This window comes from Lissotriton helveticus, chromosome 5_1, assembly GCF_964261635.1.
Source record: "Lissotriton helveticus chromosome 5_1, aLisHel1.1, whole genome shotgun sequence".
In the NCBI taxonomy this organism is placed as follows: domain Eukaryota; kingdom Metazoa; phylum Chordata; class Amphibia; order Caudata; family Salamandridae; genus Lissotriton; species Lissotriton helveticus.
In genome coordinates this window covers 581,282,731-581,307,331 of record NC_136065.1, presented here as the reverse complement: position 1 = coordinate 581,307,331, position 24,601 = coordinate 581,282,731, and the positions used below count along the sequence as shown (strand labels likewise).

Below are 24,601 nucleotides of genomic sequence, written 5' to 3'. Positions count from 1 at the left end.
TATATCCAGTGTCTAACCCAGAGTGGTGTGGAGTGCAAAAAAACGATGGATTTAGGCCCAGATCCTTGTACTGTGGTGAATGTATGACATTGTTCTACATTCTGTCCATCAACTGTGTTTTCTGCAATTTTCACCCCGAGTGGGCTGGGTATGCTCAGACGTGAGTCCCAGGCTCTCCACACCACTGGAGTCAAGCTATCCAGGCTGAATGAAGGCTGATAGCAAGAAACCGGTCCTTGGATGCTTCATTCCGGTCTGGGAAAGACATGGCTTGGTAGTTCGGACTGGACTGTTCCCATGAGGCACAGGGTCAGAGCTGATTTGCATATAGCCAGTGTCTAACCCAGAGTGGTGTGGTGTGCAAAAAAACGATGGATTTAGGCCCAGATCCTTGTACTGGGGTGAATGTATGACATTGTTCTACATTCTGTCCAACAACTGTGTTTTTTGCAATTTTCACCCCGAGTGGGCTGGGTATGCTCAGACGTGAGTCCCAGGCTCTCCACACCACTGGAGTCAAGCTATCCAGGCTGAATGAAGGCTGATAGCCAGAAACCGGTCCTTGGATGCTTGATTCCGGTCTGGGAAAGACATGGCTTGGTAGTTCGGACTGGACTGTTCCCATGAGGCACAGGGTCAGAGCTGATTTGCATATAGCCAGTGTCTAACCCAGGGTGGTGTGGAGTGCAAAAAACGATGGATTTAGGCCCAGATCCTTGTACTGGGGTGAATGTATGACATTGTTCTACATTCTGTCCATCAACTGTGTTTTTTGCAATTTTCACCCCGAGTGGGCTGGGTATGCTCAGACGTGAGTCCCAGGCTCTCCACACCGCTGGAGTCAAGCTATCCAGGCTGAATGAAGGCTGATAGCCAGAAACCGGTCCTTGGATGCTTGATTCCGGTCTGGGAAAGACATGGCTTGGTAGTTCGGACTGGACTGTTCCCATGAGGCACAGGGTCAGAGCTGATTTGCATATAGCCAGTGTCTAACCCAGGGTGGTGTGGAGTGCAAAAAACGATGGATTTAGGCCCAGATCCTTGTACTGAGGTGAATGAATGACATTGTTCTACATTTTGTCCATCAACTGTGTTTTTTGCAATTTTCACCCCGAGTGGGCTGGGTATGCTCAGACGTGATTCCCAGGCTCTCCACACCACTGGAGTCAAGCTATCCAGGCTGAATGAAGGCTGATAGCCAGAGACCGGTCCTTGGATGCTTGATTCCGGTCTGGGAAAGACATGGCTTGGTAGTTCGGACTGGACTGTTCCCATGAGGCACTGGGTCAGAGCTGATTTGCATATAGCCAGTGTCTAACCCAGGGTGGTGTGGAGTGCAAAAAAACTATGGATTTAGGCCCAGATCCTTGTACTGGAGTGAATGTATGACATTGTTCTACATTCTGTCCATCAACTGTGTTTTTTGCACTGCACTCTACACAACTGCACACTGCACTCCACGCAATGCAACACCACTCTACACAGAGCCACTTAACGCAACCACACTCCAAGAACTGACGCTCCACTCAACGGCACTCCACGCGGCAGAACTCCACACAGCAATACTCCGCTCCATGCAACGCCACTCTACGCAGCACCACTCCGCTCCACACAACACCACTCCATGCAATGCAGCTGCACTCCATGCCGCTGTACACCACTCCACGTAACACTACTCTTCCACAAACTTGATAGATCTAGCTACACATTCCTTAACATCACTCTCACTTTACATTAGCCACTGATACTTTCTTTGACTACCACTATATCTTAATACCATAATCCTTTAACAGTAAACAACCAACAACATAATTACATTACACAAATATAGTCCACACCACACACAAATAAACTACTAACAAATAAAAAATAAACATATTTCCACTACACAATACATAAAGGCACTACATTCAAAATGTAAACACATAAGTATAAAACATTACAATTTACAACATCAACAGCTCTAACGCTCAAAAAAATGCGAGACCTATTGCATTGAAAATGCTTGCTACAATTCTATCTCCCCACTGTGGGCAGGTTGCACCAGGGAGGACAGGACAGGTTTGGACTGCGTTCAGAGGTCCTTGCCACAAAGAAAACAATGACAAAATGGAGTATAAATATTGGACCTAAAACCCCAAGGGGCAGATTTATGAAGGCCTTGTGCCGCCGGTGCGTCACTTTTTCCCATGTTAAAAATGAGGCACCGGCGGCGCAAGGCCTTCATAAATCTACCCCCAAGTCTTTATATTACTTCAAGGAACAAGAGGACCCTGCCAAGAAGAAGATCAGAAGGACCGTGGGAGGAGCGCTGCCTGTTCTGTGTGAAGGGTGGGTTAGCCTACAGCTGCTGCTTCTGTCTGTGGTAGAGGAAAAGGAATGACTCTTTTTGCCCTGCTGAGGTATCCTGCTTGAGAAGAAATCGTCAAAGGTCTGTATGGGCTGGCCTCCAGTTTAGGGAAACTCAGAGACATTACAGTTTCCATTGGCTTTGCTCTGCAAGCACTGTGTGTGCTTTACTTTCAAAGAGCTCATGGTGCTTTTCTTTTGCAAGAGCACTGTGTGTTCTGTTCTCCAACAGCACTGTGTGTTTTCCTGTCTGAGGGCTTGGAGGGTTCTCCTCTGTGTTTGTTTGAGGGAAGCAGCCTGCCTGGGCACTGCCCCGTATACCTCCTTGGACCTGAGTCCAGGGCAGAGACCCTCCCGCTATGCAGGAAAACCGAGATCGCAGTGAGGCCCCTCAACCAACACCGCTAGACCACTAGGCGTTGCCTAGCAACCTTCAGAAGCCGCAGAGATCCCTTAGCCCCAGCCGCACCAGCTGGTCGTCCCGCTGTCACCCTCAGCGAAGGAGAGGGGACTCATGATGCCGTACTGTGTCCATCAACCACGAGAAAAGGGCAGAGGTGTCTCTGCCCACGTCAGCTTGGGGCGGGGCCCTGCTCGTGAAGAGAAACTACACTGCCCGCGGAGGAAGAAGAAGAGCTCTGCGCCTCACTGTGGGCTGGGTTGGAGGCCCACGGGAGTCCTGCAAGGACGCAGGGAAACGGAACAGCCCCCACACCCCGGGCTGGGTGGCCCGAGATTGCTGGCAGCTGCACTGCAGGCCCGCGGGCAGCTGCAGGGAATCAGTTGATGGTGGATGCCGGTCGAGGTCTCCGGTGTGGAGAGCCTGAACCGGCCCTCCCCCCTCCTTTTGTGAATTGGGAAGATACCTGGAGCACGTCGATTTGGTGGTTGGCACAGGTGGAATGTCGATGGAGACTCGATCCCCAATAACAGTGGCAAATTACCATATACCCTGTAAGAAACAGTGCAGGAGTGCTGTGGCCTCATGTTTAGGGGGGTACACTGGTAATTCATGTGATTTATGGTAGTCACCGACATTCCTATTCCCTGAGGTTATGTTCTAAAGTAATGAAATATCTGGATGATATGATTTGTAGAGTGATGGTGTTTTAAGTGATAATGTTTTCTTGACGTGTGCACCCATCAATGATGTACTTTATTGCGCTACATGTGATGCAATGACCATTGCATTATGACAAAGTGATTTATGATGTATGTGATGTCATGACAATTGCCTAGTAGGCAAAGTGATTTATGTGATTGTGGTCTGATGTGTTTTATGTATATTTAAAAAGATATTTTCATATAACATGGTATGCAGTCTCTTTTGGGCTGTGCAAAGTGTTGTCACTGGTGTGTGCGTGTGTGTGTTTTGCAAATGCTTTACACATTGCCTCTGGGATAACACTGACTGCTCTTCCAAGCTACCAAGGTGGTGAGCAGGGGTTATCTGAGGTGTTCAACTCCCTTACCCTGACTAGAGTGGTGGGTTCTGCCTGGCTTACGTATATACCCTAGCTAACCGGAAAATGCATTTCTAACAATATGCAATAAACACAACAAATATAAAAGTAATAAAAAAGAAAACTGCTGCCATCAGCAGGTATGTGTGTATTTTTGCAAATAAAACATAAACAATGACTCATCACAAAAGTAAATAAATAAAAATATGAAATGATAGTAGAACTGACTGCAGGAAATTGCTTAGGTGCCCTGGCAATGAAATTGAACACTTTCTAGGCAGAAATGCACATGTGCAAGAGCAAGAAAGGGTCCTGCACAGTAAACAGAGCCAGTGCATGAAGTGGGCTGACACACTGGCCCATGCTGTAGGCTGTGATGGGTGAAAGTAAAATCTGAATAATAGCAACAAAAAAGAATGGATGATTGAATAACAATAGCAAAATAGCTGAATCTGTGTCTAGGCCAGAACTTAAAGAAGTTTAGAATGATTTTGTCCTCAGCCATAATGGCACCTATTCAAGAAGCCATTACATTAGACATGGTTTCAAATCTCGGTCTAGACCCAGTGTGTACCCACGAAACAATACCATTCCAGTTATTCCCACTCCTGCAGTAAATGTAATAAATGAATCATATGTAATGCATTTAATATCTTTTTAGTTGATGTCTTCTCTTCCACATCAAAGTACACAACTAAGGGGCTATTTCTGTCAATGTTGCAATATTCTTCTTTGTCATTCAGTTAGGTCTAATTGCTACTGGACTCAATGAAACAAAAAAGTGATTTTTAGATTGACTTTAGCATTAGGATAAACCAGCTATCCTGCCGGAATGGGCATTCGCCCTGCAGCAGACTCTTCCAGCAATTCCAGGCACATGGACAAAACATTCAAGCAATCAGCGTCCTTTTGTAAATCACACAACCTTGGCCTCACCAAGTTTTGTAAGTAAGTACTAGCCCAAAGTGTACAGTTTGTAGCTAACAGCAAATAGTTGAAAAATAGTCTGTAAGCAGCTCAAGCAATATGTTGCATCCCACTGCTTCTAGAGCTGAACCAAACAGGATTATGACCCGGATAAAGGAGGAAACTATTTGTGACTATCATTCACCACCTGATTTGTCAACTCATTTTTATATAGTTACTATTAATCCCTATTTAAAATCTCATTTGATACCTTGGGAAGCACCATTCAATTGTTCAAGTCTTTGACACTTCTTCCTACTCACTCGCCTGAGACTTTTTTTTTACAGAGTTTTATATTGCGCAAACGTGACCCGAATCGGGAATCAGAGTGCTTTACATAGCACCAGTTGCATTACACGAGGACACATTCATTTTTGTTAGGAGATTAAGTGATTTGCCCAGAATCACAGGATAATCCACATCATTGCCGAGACTCGAACCCAGGTCTCCAGATTCGAGGTCGACCGCCCTAGCCGTTAGGCCAACTCCTCTCCCGACTTGATAGTGACCAACCACTGGTCACAGGTGCATTGGTCATATATCTTTTTTTTAACTCCTTCCCCTAGGAGGGAGTAATGGAGATCACCACCACAGCATCCTCCTGTGTTTCCTGTCCCTGATAGGGGTCTGGCACATAGCCCTGCCTGGTCCAGTCAGAGAGGGTATGTCTCTGATGAAAGTTTAATTTTCCGTTTCTTGGATCTGATACTTTTGTTTTCTGTTTAGATTCCTTAGTATGAGGTTGTAAATGGGCTATGAACTGTCAGTCTTTTAGACTGCCCATGTTGCTTAGCGGCAGGTTTCCCACTGATATACCAGTGAATGACCGTGTTTATCAGGCCACAAGAATGCCCTGTAGCTGAACATCACTATAGGAACATAAGTCACAGAAATTGGAACACCCTCAAGGAAGACAATAAAAGAGTTGTGCAAGGATTGTACCCCCTCCCCAATCCCATAGGATACAATCTGACAGTACATCTCACAAAGAGACCTAATTTCAAGCACTACTTTTACTCATCAACCTCAAACATCCTGATTACTGGACTCCATGGTCTGATGCTGCATGGACCAGCTCTCCAAAACATCAAAACCTCTAAGCCCTACAGTTCAGTGAAGCCACTTTCATCAGTTTAAGAAAGGATGTAAAAACCTTTCTTTTCAAAGAACCCCTCCACTAGTGCGTCTTTGACAAGAGAAAATCCAGTTTGCCATCTGTAGGCTACAAATGTATTCCACAAGAGATAACGTTTGCATGGCTAAACATGTCAATTAGACAAAAGGACCTGTAACCATCAATTATGAGGCTCACATGTGAACTACAAGAAGATGCTTCAATTAAGAATGATGAGCCAGGACAATGACAATATACCTGTGACCAGCAAGCACACAACAGCAACGGTACTGCGGATTGGTATCACTGACATAATATCAATCCCACAAATATCAATGTACACATATGTTGGCAGTTTAATATTGATTACAAAAATATTGCCTCCCTATACTTAACTATGAAAATCTCTAATATAGAACACAAATATTGTTTACAGTAAAATCCATTTTTACATATATCTATACCAAAAATATAAGAAATACTAATATCATCGCCTACACATATACATATAGTATATAAATAATATTGACTACCACAATATCAATCACGATATTATCACCAACATGAATATTAAAACCTCATAAATACACCCGAAAAGATACATTTAACTTAAAACAATTACTTCTAATAAACCCAAAACTTGCAATAAACAACTACAATAAAACAATATATTATATGAAACAAAAATGTAATCTAAAACACATATATTTAAAAATAGCAAAACAATTATTTTTAACTCTTAACATAAAAAATGTATTAATACAAACTAATACATATATATAATTAAAATTCATATATAAATAAAACAAACTATATAGTATACCCCAAAAATAAAACATAAATTAGTGATACCCCACCTGCCCCCTAGAACATACCAAGACATAGAAATACCTGAGCATTTACACCTAATATATAATGAGGAATCCTTCCTTTTACATGACAATTTAAATAATGAAAAACAAATCTAGTTTTCTCTGGAGCAAACAACTAAATGAAACTTACCCAATGCCAAAACCTGGCAGATGGATGGGACCTTCAAAATGTGTCCGAAACCATTCACACAAATACATACTAAACATGGTGAATATGAAAAAAACAATGCCCCTTTTGTATATGCTTTACTACCAAACAGACAAAGCAGCACATACTGTGAATTCCTAAATAATATAAAACAACATACAAATAACCCCAAACAATAATTATAGACTTTGAACTAGCTATGATTCAAACATTTTAAAAAATATACCCCCACACAGCCATACAAGGCAGTTACTATGACTTTAATCAAAGTATATGGAAAATACTTCAAAAATATACACTAAGAGCCTTATTGCGAGTCCGTCGGTCTTCCTGCGGGACTGACAACGTGGAGGTCCCAGGAAGACCGCCAAGCCCCTGGTGAATCCGCCTGCTGGATTACAAGTTTAATCCAGGATGGGCGGACGGTGCAACGGTGGTAGGTATGTTAAGCTCATAGGCGAGCCTAAACAGCATACTGCTGCTGTGACAGCGCCTACAGCACATTTGTGCTCTGTGTGGCACACAGTTCATGCTCGTAGGAGCAATTCAAGGGGGTGCAACATGTGCCCCTGCATATATCCTCAAGAACAGTATCATCCAGGGTCCATGTTAGGGTTCCCTTACCTGCATATGTGCTACCCTTTTCATAGTACGGCCCGCTAGGAAATGAGTGATGGAAATGCAGGTCATAAACTGCTTGGCGGTGCTGGCATGGACACCACCAGCATTTTCTGCCCCTTTCCACACCGCTGTGAGATCCTGGATCCAGGCGGAGGCGGGGGTCTTGTGGCAGCCCTACCGCCACCATCGTAACACGGCAGGCAGACTGTCACCACGACCGTCGTATTCAGAATAAGACCCAAAGTGAGGGTGCTTCACTAACAGTGAATTTGATTTGGAAATCAAAAATATGATAGCATTTAGCCTGTATCCCTGTCACAGAGGTATTTAACCAATATAACTTAGTAATAGAAGTCCCATCTTACCAACAAAATTGAAGCTAAACGTAGGGCCTGATTATGAGTTTGGCAGAAAGGTCAAAGGTGGGTGTTGGAAGCAGTTCTGAGAAGCTTACCGGCGTCCAGATTACTATCTGCCTTTCTGATTAGCTTTTCCTGGAGGGGACACAGCCATGCGAAAGTCGTGGTAAAGGCAGAAAAAGAGGTGAAAACTCACTTTTTTCGGGGTCCCACTTCGGAATCTGTGTCAAACTCCATCGTCCAGGTCCCTCCTGTGCGGCTGCCATCCGATCACAACGTTCTGCAACCCTGTTGCCACCAGAATCGAAGGAAGACTTCATCGTATCTTCTCCTATTTAGTGGATGGTAACAGTTCATTATATTTAACATGCAACAAAACATGACCTACAAATACATTACGACACATACACAACATATATATATATATATATATATATATATATATATATATATATATATATATATATATATATATATATACTGTCGCTCTAGTTTCTCCAATTGGAAAGAAACTTGGCACTCGCGGGGGCGTTTAAACTTACTGTTTATTTTAAAGCCAGCAACAAACGTGTTTCGTCGCTCTGCCTTCTTCCGTGTTACTGACTCACAACGGAAAAGGCAATGTTTAAAGAGGCATCATTAAAACAGTGCTATTGAAACAAACAAGGGACAACAATCATTCCGTTCAACTGATCGCCATCTTAGTAGTTTTCAGGTTATTCAACACATTTCTATGCAAGGCATTTCATCTTTATACATGAAAATCCATCCTAATGCACTTCATCATTTCACATTGATGAGCCAATGCCCATATTTCAATTTGCACATTATAATTATGTGTTATTTGAAAAAACGACATCACATTATTTTTACTTCCTCGTTTTTACCAGTGGTGTGCGTACAATTCATGTGTAATGGAAAAATACTCCAATCTCAACTTTCTGTTGAATACAGCATGATTTATATAACCTTAAAATGCTGTGGTTCGGTTTTGCTCAACACCATATTTTAATTAATTTACTTTGCTTACACATCTGTTGGCCTTTTGTATAACCTATACTTTGTACTTTTTTATCTCGCCGTGGATCGGCATAAGTCCCTCATTTTGTCATGCACAGTTATGAATTTTCTATAGATTGCTATTCTTCATTTACAAATCATAGAGGGTTAGCACTTGGCTTTGTCAATTCATCATCCTCATACTTTTTGTATTATGATCCCATAATACTTTCAACAGTTCAAACTTCTCTATCCCCGTTATGATCATACCATAAAGGACCCCTTCCATCTTAATCATTAACTCATAGTTGTCAATTTCTCATTTACTAATGCAGTTAATAGGTGATCCCCAATACTATGACCCAATGTGTGATGCCAATTCCTCTCCGCTGTTTAATCCATTGGGGAATTTCATCATTAAATCTATGATATATATTGACTCAAGCCTTCTTAGCTTGCGTAGCCTGTTACCTCCTCGAACATTTACCGGATTGAAATCCAAACCAAAATACTGCAGCTGATTTCTGTCTCTGGCATGTTTCTCGTGAAAATGACGTGCTACAGGGTAAGCTGTATCGTTCTTATCTATGGCCCTTAAATGCTCTAACACTCTGATTTTGAGTTGGTGAATAGTGCTACCAATGTAGCATAACCCACAAGGGCATTTCAAACAGTATACAGCATATGTCGTGCTACAGGTCAGAAATGTATTAATTTGCTTAGTCATCCCCATCTCTGGTATATCATAGGACAAAACCCTTTTGCTATTTGTACAGGCTTTGCACAGATTACAGGGATAAAAACCTTTCATATCCATCAATGTACTTGTTCTTTGTGGTATTTTGCCCAAATGACTTTTCACCAGCATATCCCTAAGAAATCTCGCTTTTTAAAAAGTAACAAGGGGATATGCTGGGATGTCCTCACGGATAATGTTGTCTATCTTTAGGATGTGCCAATTTTTCTTCAGCATCTGCTTCAGATAGTTGGCTTCCGCTGAATACAGGGTTACCATCCGGAATTTCCCCTCCATTATATTTTTCTCTTTGTTCTTATCTTTCAGCAGATTGATTCTTGGAATCCCTCTCACTTTTTTAAGCATACTTTCCAAGGTTTTATGATCATAACCTCTCTGTATGAATCTAGAGATGCACTCTTTAGCTGCTACTTCAAAATCTATGTCCCTGGTGCTATTTCTTTTTTAACCTAAGAAGTTCCCTATACGGAATGCTATGGACTAATTTGGGGGGTGGCTACTTGTAGGAAAGAGTATAGAATTCCCAGCAGTGGATTTGCGGTACAGTGAAGTTTGTATCTTTCCATTATCTATAAACACCTTCAGGTCCAGATAGTCCACTGCCACTGAACTAGCAGTACCTGAGAAGTGTAAGTTCAAGTCATTGGTATTAAGACTTTCAATATATTTCATATCTAATTCAGTTGTCCCTTGCCATACAATAAATAGATCGTATATGTAACGATACCACTTAATTACTTTTCCTCTTTGGTTTTCATTTTCATACGACCTGGGCACCTGCTGCTCGCACTAGCCAACTAACAAGTTTGCATAACTGGGGGCGAAGCAGGTGCTCATTGCCGTGCCAGAGACCTGTCTATAATATCTATCCCCGAAGAGGAAGATATTGTTGGTAAGACAAAACTCTATAAACTGTAGTAGCATTAGACTGTGTTCACAATAGCACAACTGGCGCTTATTCAGAAAATACTGTATGGCCGTCAGACTGTCGTTATGATTTATACAAGTATATAGACTTGTTATGTCTAATACAATTAGCTTGTAAGAAGGATCCCATATGACATCCGTGATCTTATTTAGAAAGTCTTTAGAGTCCTTAATATAGGACTCTAATTGAGATAACAAAGAACAAAGTAAAGGTTATACAAAAGGCCAACTCATGTGTAAGCAAAGTAAATGAAGTAAAATATGGTGTTGAGCAAAAGCCGATCCACGGCATTTTAACGTTATATAAATCATGCTGTATTCGACAGAAAGTTGAGATTGGAGTATTTTTCCATTACACATGAATTGTACGCACACCACTGGTAAAAACAAGGCAGTGAAAATAATGCGATGTCGTTTTTCCAAATAACACATAATTATAATGTGCGAATTGAAATATGGGCATTGGCTCATCAATGTGAAATGATAAAGTGCATTAGGATGGATTGTCATGTATAAAGATGAAATGCCTTGCATATAAATGTGTTGAATAACCTGAAAACTACTAAGATGGCGAACAGTTGAACGGAATGATTGTTGTCCCTCGTTTGTTTTAATAGCACTGTTTTCATGATGCCTGTTTAAAAATGGCCTCATCCGTTGTGATTCAGTAACACGGAAGAGGGCAGAGCGCCAAAACGCGTTTGTTGGTGGCTTTAAAATAAACAGTAAGTTCAAACGCCCCCGCGAGTGGGAAGTTTCTTTCGAATTGGAGAGACTAGAGCTACAATGAAATGCGGCTTCCATAACCGCACATCGCACCCACCCGAGAGTGCTTCACGAGTGGTGGAATTCGAGCAAAGATAAAGACAAACGCACCACCGCATTGTTGAAGACGGAATCGAGCGAACCCAACTACGGGTGAAAAGGAGTACAGGCCCGTCAGAAGAGGCGCAGGGAATCGAGGATACATCCACAGGTGAGAGAACATTGTCTGACAGTGACGCAAGACTGTATAATCGGCTGGGCGAGGGGGAGTTGAACTTGAACTGCAATAATAGCGCAGTGATTTAAAATGGGAGAGGCAATATTTGCGAGGCATCGTGCCGGGAAGCGGCAAAAGGTATGTTAAAAAAGCATGGGGGAGGAGCACGCGCAAGTCAATCAGAGGCAAAGAAGCAACAGAGCAAATCCAGTGAAATCTTGAGGAAATTGGACGGCTCTATGAGCGTGAGACCCGTAAATGGTGGGAGGCGACGAGTCTCCAAAACTATATCGATGAAAATATGGTACAGAGAGGGTTACAAGTGTATACTGTACCATCCTATGAGAATCCTGACCCTCAATTACTAACGGATTGGGCAGAGCATACCGCACAATATTGTAGAGGAACATTGGGTCTTTTGGTGAAGTATGCCTGGAGCGATTGCGACAAGGCATTGATTGAGATAAAAGAATTAGAAGAAGTACTGGCAAACAAAGCAGAAGAAAAGGACAAAATAGAAGATCTCAAAGGACAAATGAAACTAAGACTACAAAAGTATGAACAAAAAATTAAAACACGAAAACAAGAAAAATTCAGTTGTGATGAAAGTGATTGCTCACAAGGAAGAATACTAACCTTCGCCCGAAAGTTCGATGGGCCCAGGAGAGAACTAACTCAAAGGTCTGCCCAAAGCATACTCCAAAGAGTGGAAACATCGGAATCAGACCTAACTGAGAACAAATCAGGACATGATACCATGGGCAGAGCAGGGGAAGGAAGAAGAAATACCATTACTCTTTTTCACGACGAGTTCAATATTTTTCGCCAGTCATGGCTCAGGGGTGGCAAGAACAAACCCCCGGAAGAGGTCACATAAAGACACGAAGAGCAGGAGGGGGCAGGAAGAGGACGAGGAAAGAAATTCATTTGGATAAATCGCAGCAAGAGAACCAACAAGCAATAAAAAGCACAGATTTGACTGTCGTCAATTTAACAACGAGAATATTGACGAATATTGAAGTGAAAGTATTGAGCCTCGGCCTAACTTTCTGCCCAAGCAGTCACCTAGAATATACACAAACGCGAATAGATTTGTTCAACTTCATAAGAAAATTGAAAATACATAAATATTTCAAATTGAGGATAAATGTCAGAGATGTAAAATCTGGGGCACAAAGACTAACAGCTACAGAGGTGCTCATTGGAAGAGATCTACCGGCCATTGAACTCTTGGAGGGTCTCCGATTAGAAACAATTGAAAATGAATCAGTCCATGGAAACATGGCAGAAAGAGTCACATGCATTGGAAATGAACAAGAAAGAGAAGAAAGCCAGTTCAAACCGAAATCGCTTTTCAATCCTCAGATGCCACTGGACGCTATTGATATTTTCTCTGAAACCATGGTAAATGATCTACTGAACTTTAGCTCAAAGGGAACAAAGAACGTCGGAAAAAGCAACGTAACAGTGGAAGAGAGGAAGGCTATTAAGAATCTTATGTAGGATGTTAACATCATTATAAAACCCTTGGATAAGGGTGGGAATGTGGTTCTTCAATCTCAAGATGACTACTGTACAGAGGCACTTCGACAGTTAACGGACAGCAAGTACTATGCAACTACCACCCATGAGATATATCAACAAAGCATAAAAAAATGATGATGATTTGATTAGAACATGGTACATGAAAACTATGCTGGGAAAGGAAGAACATCTATTTCTACGCAGTGCAAGTCCGGCAGTTCCAACCTTTTACCACATTCCGAAAATACATAAAGACAATGTCCATCCTCCTGGAAGGCCTATTATCTCATCACAGAACAGCCTGACGGAACATCTTTCTATGTTTATTGACTATTTTCTGTTTAAATGTATGGGACAATTAGAGTCCTATATTAAGGACACTAAAGACTTTCTAAATAAGATCACGGATGTCATATGGGATCCTTCTTACAAGCTAATGGTATTAGACATAACAAGTCTATATACTTGTATAAATCATAACGACAGTCTGACGGCCATACAGTATTTTCTGAATAAGCGCCAGTTGTGCTATTGTGAACACAGTCTAATTGCACTACAGTTTATAGAGATTTGTCTTACCAACAATATCTTCCTCTTCGGGGATAGATATTATAGACAGGTCTCTGGCAAGGCAATGGGCACCTGCTTCGCCCCCAGTTATGCAAACTTGTTTGTTGGATGGTGGGAGGAGCAGGTGCCCAGGTCGTATGAAAATGAAAACCAAAGAGGAAAAGTAATTAAATGGTATTGTTACATAGACGATCTATTTATTGTATTACAAGGGACAACTGAATTAGCTATGAAGTATATTGAAAGTCTTAATATCAATGACTTGAACTTGCACTTCTCAGGTACTGCTAGTCCAGTGGCAGTGGACTATCTGGACCTGAAGGTGTTTATAGATAATGGAAAGATACTAACTTCACTGTACCGCAAATCCACGGCTGGGAATTCTCTACTCTTTGCTATAAGTAGCCATCCCCCCAAATTAGTCCATAGAATTCCGTATGGGGAACTTCTTAGGTTAAAAAAAAATAGCACCAGGGACAAGGATTTTGAAGTAGCAGCTAAAGAGTGTATCTCTTGCTTCATACAGAGAGGTTATGATCATAAAACCTTGGAAAGTACGCTTAAAAAAGTGAGAGGGATTCCAAGAATGAATCTGCTAAAAGAAAAGAACAAAGAGAAAAATATAATGGAGGGGAAATTGCGGATGGTAACCCCATATTCAGCGGAAGCCAACTATCTGAAGCAGATGCTGAAGAAAAATTGGCACATCCTAAAGACAGACGACATTATCCATGAGGACATCCCAGCATATCCCCTTGTTACTTTTAAAAAAGCGAGATCTCTTAGGGATATGCTGGTGAAAAGTCATTTAGACAAAATACCACAAAGAACAAGTACGTTGATGGATATGAAAGGTTTTTATCCCTGTAATCGGTGCAAAGCCTGTACAAATAGCAAAAGGGTTTTATCCTATGATATACCAGAGATAGGGATAACTAAGCAAATTAATAAATTTCTGACCTGTAGCACGACATATGCTATATACTGTTTGAAATGCCCTTGTGGGTTACGCTACATTGGTAGCACTATTCACCAACTCAAAATCAGAGTATTAGAGCATTTAAGGGCCATAGATAAGAACGATACAGCAGACCCTGTTGCTACGTCATTTTCACAAGAAACATGCCAGTGACAGAAATCAGCTGCAGTATTTTGGTTTGGATTTCATTCCTGTAAATGTTCGAGGAGGTGACAGGCTACACAAGCTAAGAAGACTTGAGTTAAGATATATCATAGATTTAATGACGAAATATCCCAATGGATTAAACAGCGGAGAGGAGTTGGCATCACACATTGGATCCTAGTATTGGGGATCACCTATTAACTGCATTAGTAAATGAGAAATTGACAACTATGAGTTAATGATTAAGATCGAATGGGTCCTTTATGGTATGATCATAATGGGGATAGAGAAGTTTGAACTGTTGAAAGTATTGTGGGATCATAATACAAAAAAGTATGAGGATGATGAATTGACAATGCCAAGTGCTAACCCTCTAGGATTTGTAAATGAAGAATAGCAATCTATAGAAAATTCATAATAGTGCATGACGAAATGAGGAACTTATGCCGATCAACGGCATGATAACAAAGCACAAAGTACAGGTTATACAAAAGGCCAACAGATGTGTAAGCAAAGTAAATTAATTAAAATATGGTGTTGAGCAAAAGCTGATCCACGGCCTTTTAAGGTTATATAAATCATGCTGTATTCAACAGAAAGTTGAGATTAGAGTATTTTTCGATTTCAAATGAATTGTTCTGACACCACTAGTGAAAACAAGGCAATAAAAATTATGCAATGTCGTTTTTCCAAGTAACACATAATTATAATGTGCTAATTGAAATATGGGTATTAGCTCATCAATGTGAAATGATAAAGTGCATTAGGATGGATTTTCATGTATAAAGATGAAATGCCTTGCATATAAATGTGTTCAATAACCTGAAAACGACTAAGATGGCGATCAGTTGAACTGAATGATTGTTGTCCCTCATTTGTTTTAATAGCACTGATTCATGATGCCTCTTTAAAAATGGCCTCTTCCGTTGTGATTGAGTAACACGGAAGAAGGCAGGGCGCCGAAACGCGTTTGTTGCTGTCTTTAAAATAACCAGTAAGTTCACACGCCCTCGCGATGCGAAGTTTCTTTCGAATTGGAGAGACTAGAGCTACAATGAAATGCGGCTTCCATAACCGCACATCACACCCGCCTGAGAGTGCTATCTATGTTGGGTTTTTTTTCTGATACACACACATTGTACTTACCTATCTTTCCAGCACCGAAAAGTCACTCTGTCACAACACCACCATCAAGAGACCACCAGCACATCGGGAATATCGTAATATGGTAGGCACAGAGACCGAATTGGTCCAGCGGTAAGACTGCCGAACTCGTAGACCCCTAAGGGACTATTTAGAAGATTCATGTGATGGAAAACTGCATCCGCCAAGACACACATGCCAAGCCCAGTACTAGATACAATGTTGGAATGTCTATAACAGCACCTTTGAACAGGAAGCCAAAACAAACACCTCAGTGGATGGATGGCATGGTGCCTTCCAATCCACACTAGACAGAACTCAACCTACATTGTAATGAAGCATTACAAATGGACAAAAGCTACCAATACTAAAAATAGAGCAACCTGTTACCCAAATTGGACCAAAACTAAGTAAACAGACTAAAAGAATGTACGATATGCTACAATTTAAAGATAAACTCTTAAAAAATAACAAAGGACTACATTACTTAGAAATGATAGCCAAAATCATATTATATATTAAATATAAATCTACCAAAATCCTCAAAAAATACAACAAACTATAAACCACCAAATCAATAATCAATCAATAATAACCTTTATTTTGCTATGGTTCCATAGCATAAAGTACATAAAAAACAACGGTTAACATACAATTCAAAATAATTTCCAAACACAACCAAATATAAAATAAATTTTAAGATTAATAGCATTTTGACCTTCAACCAATGACATAAACTTCCCCGCGATAAAATCTCTTTCATCTCGACAAAAAAAATTGAAATCTACATAAAAGATAAAAATCCAAAAGCAAAAAACACCCAAAAAAAATGCAAACATATGACCAATCCAATTGAAATTACTTGAAGCAATCCAAAATCTGTAGGTTTCATAAAATATAAACGAAAAAGCATTTTTTTTCAAAAAAACGCTCCAGGAAACCCAAAAAAAAGGAAATCTATATAAAAAACATCCGTTTATAATAAACCCAAACAGATTTCCTTTAAAAAAAACGCAAACTCCAAATTCTTATAGAAATCATTCAGAAATAAAAACCTGCAAAAATAAATATTAAAAACCCACCAACATAATAGACCACAGTCTCAAATATACAAATACACAACACTGGAAAAGGTGTGGGATGGGTCAGCAATTCAAAAATATTTTTTCATATGTGTCGATGAAGGTGTGCATTTTGACTAAATATGTACACATATGCATGACCTTTGCTGGTGTCGTGACTATACGTGCCCAGTTCAGGCAATGGGAGAAAAGTGCAAAATGGACTTACCTGGATTACTGCACCAACGGATCACATTTTTTAAAACCAACAAAACTGTTCAAAACACTAGCAACAACACATCTAATTATATAAAACACACTAAAATAAGAATATACCCAACTTTTCAACATGGATCCTAAATACCCCCCTCCTCAAAACCCTTAAAAATTTCCTGAAAGTAGATTTTACCTGTTCTAATGAACAGCAGCACCTAACCAAGACTTGGTCTCTGAAAATATGACACAAAATAACACAAATAGACTCCAAATATAAGTTAGGGGTAAGGAAATGGCAGCCAAATAAAACTAAAAAAAGACAATCTGCACATTGAAATCAATAGGAAAATAGTTTAATAAATGTTACAAAAATTGTACTACATTTTTTTTTAAATCTTATGCATGTCAAACAATGTTTTAAAACATGTTTTAAGATTTGTCAAGTATAACTGAAATAGTAGCATAAAATGTATACAATTACATGGGCCTCATTAAGATGTCGGTCGGAAAGGCGCCGAACGCCATTCAAATGTTCCTCACCCATGTCGGAACTCATGTTTCCAACCGACTTGGAAATATTTACGATTGACCGATTATGATAGAAGGTAACTGTTCGGTCTTTCCGACTGAGCCAAATCATACAGATCTATGGACCACGTTTCCGACTGACGTATTAAGATATCGTATTTGTACAGCCTTTCCGAATCGGTCTGTCTGACATGAAACGGCGGTTGGAAACTGACTTTGGGAGCCCTTAGCAGGCACCCCTTCACCCAGAGGCCTCTGGTTTGGGCCCGTGGGGGTACACATGGGACCCCTCTTTACAACCATGCACAGTGTGGCAGGCACCATGGGATGCCTGCGAAAGGGTGCAAGGTTTTCCTGAACCACCCCTTCTTTAAATGGGAGCCTATGTTGTCAGTCGGAACACAGGCTCCCATTGTATTCAAGGGCAGCCTGACCGGACGGTGTTTGGATACATCGTAATCGGTCGGTCGGACTCACCGAACCTGAGTAGGTCTGAACCAATTCCAACAAGGAGTCAGTTAGAATACTTTCCGACCAACATCATATTGAGACCCGTAATATATACTAATACAAATTATCCTACAATAATGTTAAAAATGTATTTAAAAAAGTTTATGAATGTATAAAAAATGCAATACATGTTTTTAAATGTTAAACTAATCGATAAATGTTATAAAAATGTTTTAAAACATTGTAACATGAACTACAAAATAATATAAAATGTATACAATGTTTTAATATATACTAATACAAAACTGTTAAAATGATTTAAATAATGTACTTTAAAGAGTTCATACATGTATAATAATTTGTAAGCAATGAAAAATAACAATTGCAAATATACATTATACAAATTTATTAAAAATGATGTACTTCTATTTTTTCACAGTAAAAAATTAACACGTATATTTGTTAGCTAACAATGAAAATTACTTACATTTGTATTTTCAAATATATTTGTTAAAATGTAAAATAGTACAATAAGTCAACTTGGGGAAAGTGTTGGCCATATAAGGCCTCATTACAATGTCGATGGGACCAACACCGACAGCATGTCGGTGTCGGTCGCACCGATGTCTAAAGCAGTTAGACCACCACATGGGTTGAAGGACCGACCGCTGCAGTTCCAACCGGCTTAAGGAGCCCCTCGGCTCAGTGGTCAGAATGTAATCCCTACAATAAGGACGGTATCTGCTCAGGCACTGCCGTAGGGTTACTCTGGCCCTTTCCCTCTGCCTTTCTATATGCTCTCATCTTAAATTTATCAGAAGTTCAAACTTCAGTTTCCTCTGAAATCACAAGAATTGTAAAGTAAGCACTTATTTTGGGAATGGAGCCTGATGACATTTCAAACAATGGCATGTGCTACTCTTTCACAGCCGTAAACACTTGGGTCAGTTGCTAAATCTACTCATGCCTGTCATGACATCACCAGTGTGCCACAGATGACATAAAAGGCATGTACATTGTTGAATACAATTTCTACACAATGCCCTTCTGTAAACCAGTACAAACAGACAGCTAGGACTGCCTGCGATTATGCTGCACCATTGGACAGCCAACCTGACTCATCCTTACATAATTTTGCGGTCATTAAAAAGAGGACCAATTATTTGGTTAAAACAGGAAATTCCAATAGCTTAGTCTTTTTCATATTTCACCGCTACTCCACCCATCTTCTCGTGCTTTCAGTCTACCTGCAACACGCTGAACTTACGAATACGACATCCATTCATCCATCGTCAAGTAGGTCCATTCCTTGACCATTGATACATCTATGTGTATATTTAATGCCAGCCACGTTATGCTACGTTGGTCTAGTACGTCACCGCCTTACAAAAAGGTTTACAGTGTGCAAATACTACAGCTGACCCCCCTTGTCTTCATCTGCCTTATGTTACCTTCATGTCTCTTCATGGACCCAGTTCACACAGGCAAAGGGAAGCTCCCAGCACCTGTTCCGTCTTCCACAGTCCCTGGAGAGGCTTTAGTTCTGGCCCTATCTTCTGCAACTTCTCTTGACTCCCCTGAGTATGTAGAAAGCCAGGCAGGTGTACAGTGTGACCTGTTATCTGAAAGCGGGTTATTATAACAGACTTTGTAGCAATTAGGCTTTTTTCACCAACTGTTGGATCGAATAAATAATTGATCAGCTAACATTACGATAAGATATGTCCTCCTCGCTGGCAAACTGTATTGCATGCCATGACATCTATTTCTCTAATCCTACCATCTTCATAAATTAAATATGTAAATAAAGATCTACCCTCCAATTTAGATTCTGTCTTTTCTGTAAATATGTTCACCATTCCCTCTCCCTTCTGCTCTTCGTTATCTGTTAGTTGTGAAGTGCTGCAGTGCCTTTATAGTTAGATGTGTGCTATTGAAGCACCTTTGCTAAATGAATGAAAAATAAATACGTAAGGATCTACAATATTAAGCTATTAACTATTATTAAACGCCATTAATAGAGTTGTTTTCAACTAACTGGCTCCGAGTCAAATCAAATAGATAATGTGAAGCTTAAGATTTTTTAAATGTCTGCTGAAACTCTGACATGAGACCTCCACAGCATTGACAGCTGCCCATCTCCAAGTTTATGGGATGTATGTCGTTACAACGCATGCTTTTACAACGCATGCCATTACGACGCAACTTTTACAACGCAAGTCGTTACAACGACTTGCGTTGGGGGGCGCTGGATAGTGAATAGTTTAATTTACTATTCCAACTCCAGTCCCCGTGGATAGTAGGGAAGGTGTTGGATAGTAATTAAACTATTCCCTATCCTAGAGCGCCATCCAGCGCAATGCGTTGTAATGACTTGCGTTGTAAAAGTTGCGTCGTAATGGTATTGCGTTGTAAAAGATGCGTTGTAAAGGATGTTTTCCAGTTTATGTTGTATATGACGCGTCTAGGTCTAAGCCCTTCCCTCTGTGCAGGTAATCCTTGGGATCAGCTGTGTAAGGGAGTCCTAAGGAGCAACACCTCACCTTCTTCACCCCATGCTTCGATGTGCACCCTAAAATAAATATACATACTTGCTGCCCTGTACCTCACCCCACCACCATCTTCCCATACTTCTAAACTTGAAAAAACAAACGAAAACGTACCTGCCACCTTACCATGCTCCATTCCCACCCTTGCTAGCTCACTAGCTTTACCCAAATATTCAAAAAAGAATCTGGTGTCCTATTATCCTCCCTACCCACTCTTTATAGCACCCTGCAATGCCCATATATTCTTATCAAAAAGCCTGATGCCCTGATGTCCTGTCACTCCTTCCAACAAATCCGCATCTACACCTTCCCCTTCCCTGTCCATTATTAAAAAATAAAATGCCAGTACCCTACCCCCACTTGACCCATGTACCATACATCAATAAGGAAATGGGGAGCCTGTGCCATGCTGGCAGCGTCTCTGGCTCAGCCAATGTCAGCTTGCAGAACAATTCCCTGTCAGTTATAGGTCTGCACAGACTATTGGCTAACATGGAACACGAAGGTTTGCCGTACCAGATAATCAGTCACGATCTGCCACTTCCCTCAGGTGTGCACTGACCTGAGAGCAGCACGTGCAGGGTCCAGAGGCCCTCTTCGTATGAATCTCTGCAGAAACATGAGAGGTGGGGAGGCAGGGAAGAAATTGCTTCGCCAATGCCACAACAGCAGTGAAAAACAGATATCTTTTTTTCACTTCAGTGATGTAAAGGTAGTGTGACTAGATTTCGAACCCGGTGTTCATGCTGTGGCTTTGAAGAATCCATAGATGATAGATTTCTAAAACTACCCACGTGAACCTCTTTTAGGATGCACACCACTTAACTGACCTTTCCACACACGAAAAGGTAAATATCATGTTTCCAAGGCGGTAAGTACCATATTACATCGATTTGCAATGAAAGGTTCATCTTTCCTTTCATATTCATAACACAACGTTCTCTGATTATTTCCTGTTTTTATTTAACTTTCCCAAATCGTGATTGGTTTCTCTTCGTCGTCCATACGACTAGAAGAGGCCTTACATGTGCTGAAAATTATTAATGCATTGTACAATATCTTTCACACAGTAATGAAAGCTCTGAAAAGTACAAATAGAGGACCTGGTTTGCCCATAATCACATCTATATATTTATTGGCATATTAACGAATGTGTTGGGAAACCATACAAAATGAAAAAGAGGAAGAAAAAAATACAAACTTTTAAACCAGGCTTACCCTTACGGACATCAAGAATCATGAGTCTCCTACCTCTAGTACTGTGACTTAACCCAGGCCTTTTATCTTTCCAGAATACTGTGAAGACATCATTTTGTAATATCTACCTAGGTTCCTGATGTTCAGAGGTGTTTTACTGTAGCAAAGGCTGTGATTAGCAAAATCATAGGGTTGTGACAGCATAATATAATTTATCTATTTTAAAAAAAACTTTTACAAGTCGGAAATATTTTTCTGACACATAAAAGGGCCTGTTGTGGCCCTGTCCAAATCTCAGATAAGAGGGGGCATTAAAGGTGTGTCCCCCTTCTATCTTTGATTCTTAGAGAAATGAGTCAATGGTTTGCGACTACAATTATGATTGTAAACCATTGACCAGATAACCAAACCTCAACAGGGGGTGGTATCTGATTCACAAACGGGAAGCTGTTCCGGGAAGCTGTCCCTGTGGGACATCTTCCCATTTGGGAATGTTGATGATAGCCTCAGGGGGAGAAGGCAGTGGTCAAAAGACCACTGGACAGCGGTCAAAACCACTGCCTTTTGTCCCCAATTTCCTCCCAAACATGAGTTTTTTAGATCGAGCCTAGCGGCTGCGCGCATGCACTGCTTGCTCTGCGAGGCATGCAGTAGTCGAGTATGCTGTGGAAGCCTCGCCTTCTCTCCGTCCATATTTTTGATTAGCTGGTGTCATTGTCCTTGGTAAATTCTGGGTTCCGATTGATAATGAGGCTTTTTAGTGCCTGCTTTTACCGCCATGTCGCCATTTGTTACCTCCCATGGGACTGGATCTTTTACTTGTGCCGTTACACAGTCTCCTTCATAAGTCGGTAAGCACTATATTTTTTCTATTTGCAGCGCGGTTCGCTTTCACTTTAGCGGCCGCACTTGTTTATTTCATTACTTTGCCGCACGGGCAGAAGGGGAGCGTTTCTACTCACTAATCTAAAAAGTATTTGCAATGCAATAGTTCTCGCATTTATGCGAGGTTGAGCTATTGACATGGCAAATAACAATGCCTTTTATTTTTGTTTTAGGTTTTAAAACATAAACAAAAGGTATTGTCATTTACAATGCAAATAGCTTAAATTTGCGTAAATGCGAGACCTATTGCATTGCAAATGCCTGTTTTAAAACAGCACCGGACCACTAAATGGACACAGACTGCTTTAAAAAAATTCCTCTGGTTTGGGACTGTAAATTTCTCTTGCAGGCCTTATCCCTCCTTTTAGTCATCCACAGGTGGCTGTAAATACAGTATGCCAAACTAATATTCATTAGGAAGGTTGTTTTGCAACCCGCTGAAAATGTACTGTTGGCGATGGGACTTATTAGTGCATCAGTTGCACATAAGTTGCATTGAGGAATGCATTCCTATGGTAAACCAGTTGGTTCAAATTACACGTTTGAGCATGGGTATAGTACATCTGGGCCTAGCTTCACATTACCGCCTCTTTGCATTCTGGAGCTCTTCTTGCCTCATACTTAATTTGGTACACTTCTTGAAAGGTGTAAATGCTATGCTCTGCTTTACAAATTTTATTAATAAGGCTGTGTAAATCAAGTGTGAGTTTACATATTATACACAACACCATTGCATTTACCAATAATTGCATGCTTTGGTGTCATAACCAAGAGTCCTCATTTTGCAAGGGGGTGGGTGCTGATTTTTCACAGCAGCGCAAAAAATCCTAGCCTTGCTAGTTTGCCCTCATGCCAGTAAGAATACATTGCTTGTAAATGCCGCACTGGGCATTCTGGCCCTGACAGTAGAATCAGCAACATATCTTTGAATGCCCAGTTCTACCCAATTCTTCATTAGTCTGGACAAAGGATGTGTGAGCTTGTGGCAGACAGTGCAGTCTGTTTCATTTGCACCTTTCAAGCTGTGGCAAGTCGGCCATTCCATTTACCACAACCCCGCAGTTCTGTTTGATGGTGTCAATGAAGACAAAGAGCATTGTTTTTACGGTACCCATCTTTAAAATAGACCAGCACCATCTCCATTACCTATGAAGAATCAGGGGCTGCATTTCTCTATCTTTTAGTACATTAGATTGATGATGTACTTGGTATGACACAAGGTAATGTATTGTTTGTTCAGTTTGTCATAGTTTCTATATGCACATGCCTGGAACCATGCTGTGTATGTGTCAGCAGGTTACTCACCGTTTATTTTTACAAAGTTGGATCATATGCTGTAATGGCCCTTCATCCGTGTTTTCAGAATGGTATCTACAAAGAAAAGATATATGTCTCAATGAATAAATAAATGCAATAAGGCATAAGGTTCATAAATACAAACTACCCAATCAAAGATCAAGACCATAATTCTATTCTCATGTTCAACGGGTACATATGCTCTTAATTAACAAAATTGCATGGATGCTTCATAGGTATTTAGAGTCTTTGGTAGATTATGGGTAAATGGTATAATAGGAAGGCTTGTAAGATCAGAATATAATATTGAGAGAAGAAATAATGTATTATTTGGGAGATTTCCTTCAGTCAAGGGCCAGGGTGAATGCTTATTCAGGGTATTAAGGTGAACAATCTCCATATAGAGCATCTTCGACCCTCAACCGGATCGCATCACTATCACAACTCAGCTTCCCATCATGGCTGAAGAGCAAAAAGCTGACCTAGTGGCCCTCAAATACCA

General features: G+C 40.6%; 1 protein-coding gene across 1 annotated transcript in view; it reads right to left on the bottom strand.

The window, feature by feature from the left end:
- SLC16A12 (solute carrier family 16 member 12) overlaps positions 1-24,601 on the bottom strand; it is a 1,078,196-nt gene that overhangs the window by 365,631 nt on the left and 687,964 nt on the right. Inside the window, exon 5 of the mRNA XM_078642924.1 lies at positions 24,109-24,174. The gene's annotated coding sequence lies outside the window, so the exon portion shown is untranslated. The remainder of the gene's footprint in view (positions 1-24,108; positions 24,175-24,601) is intronic.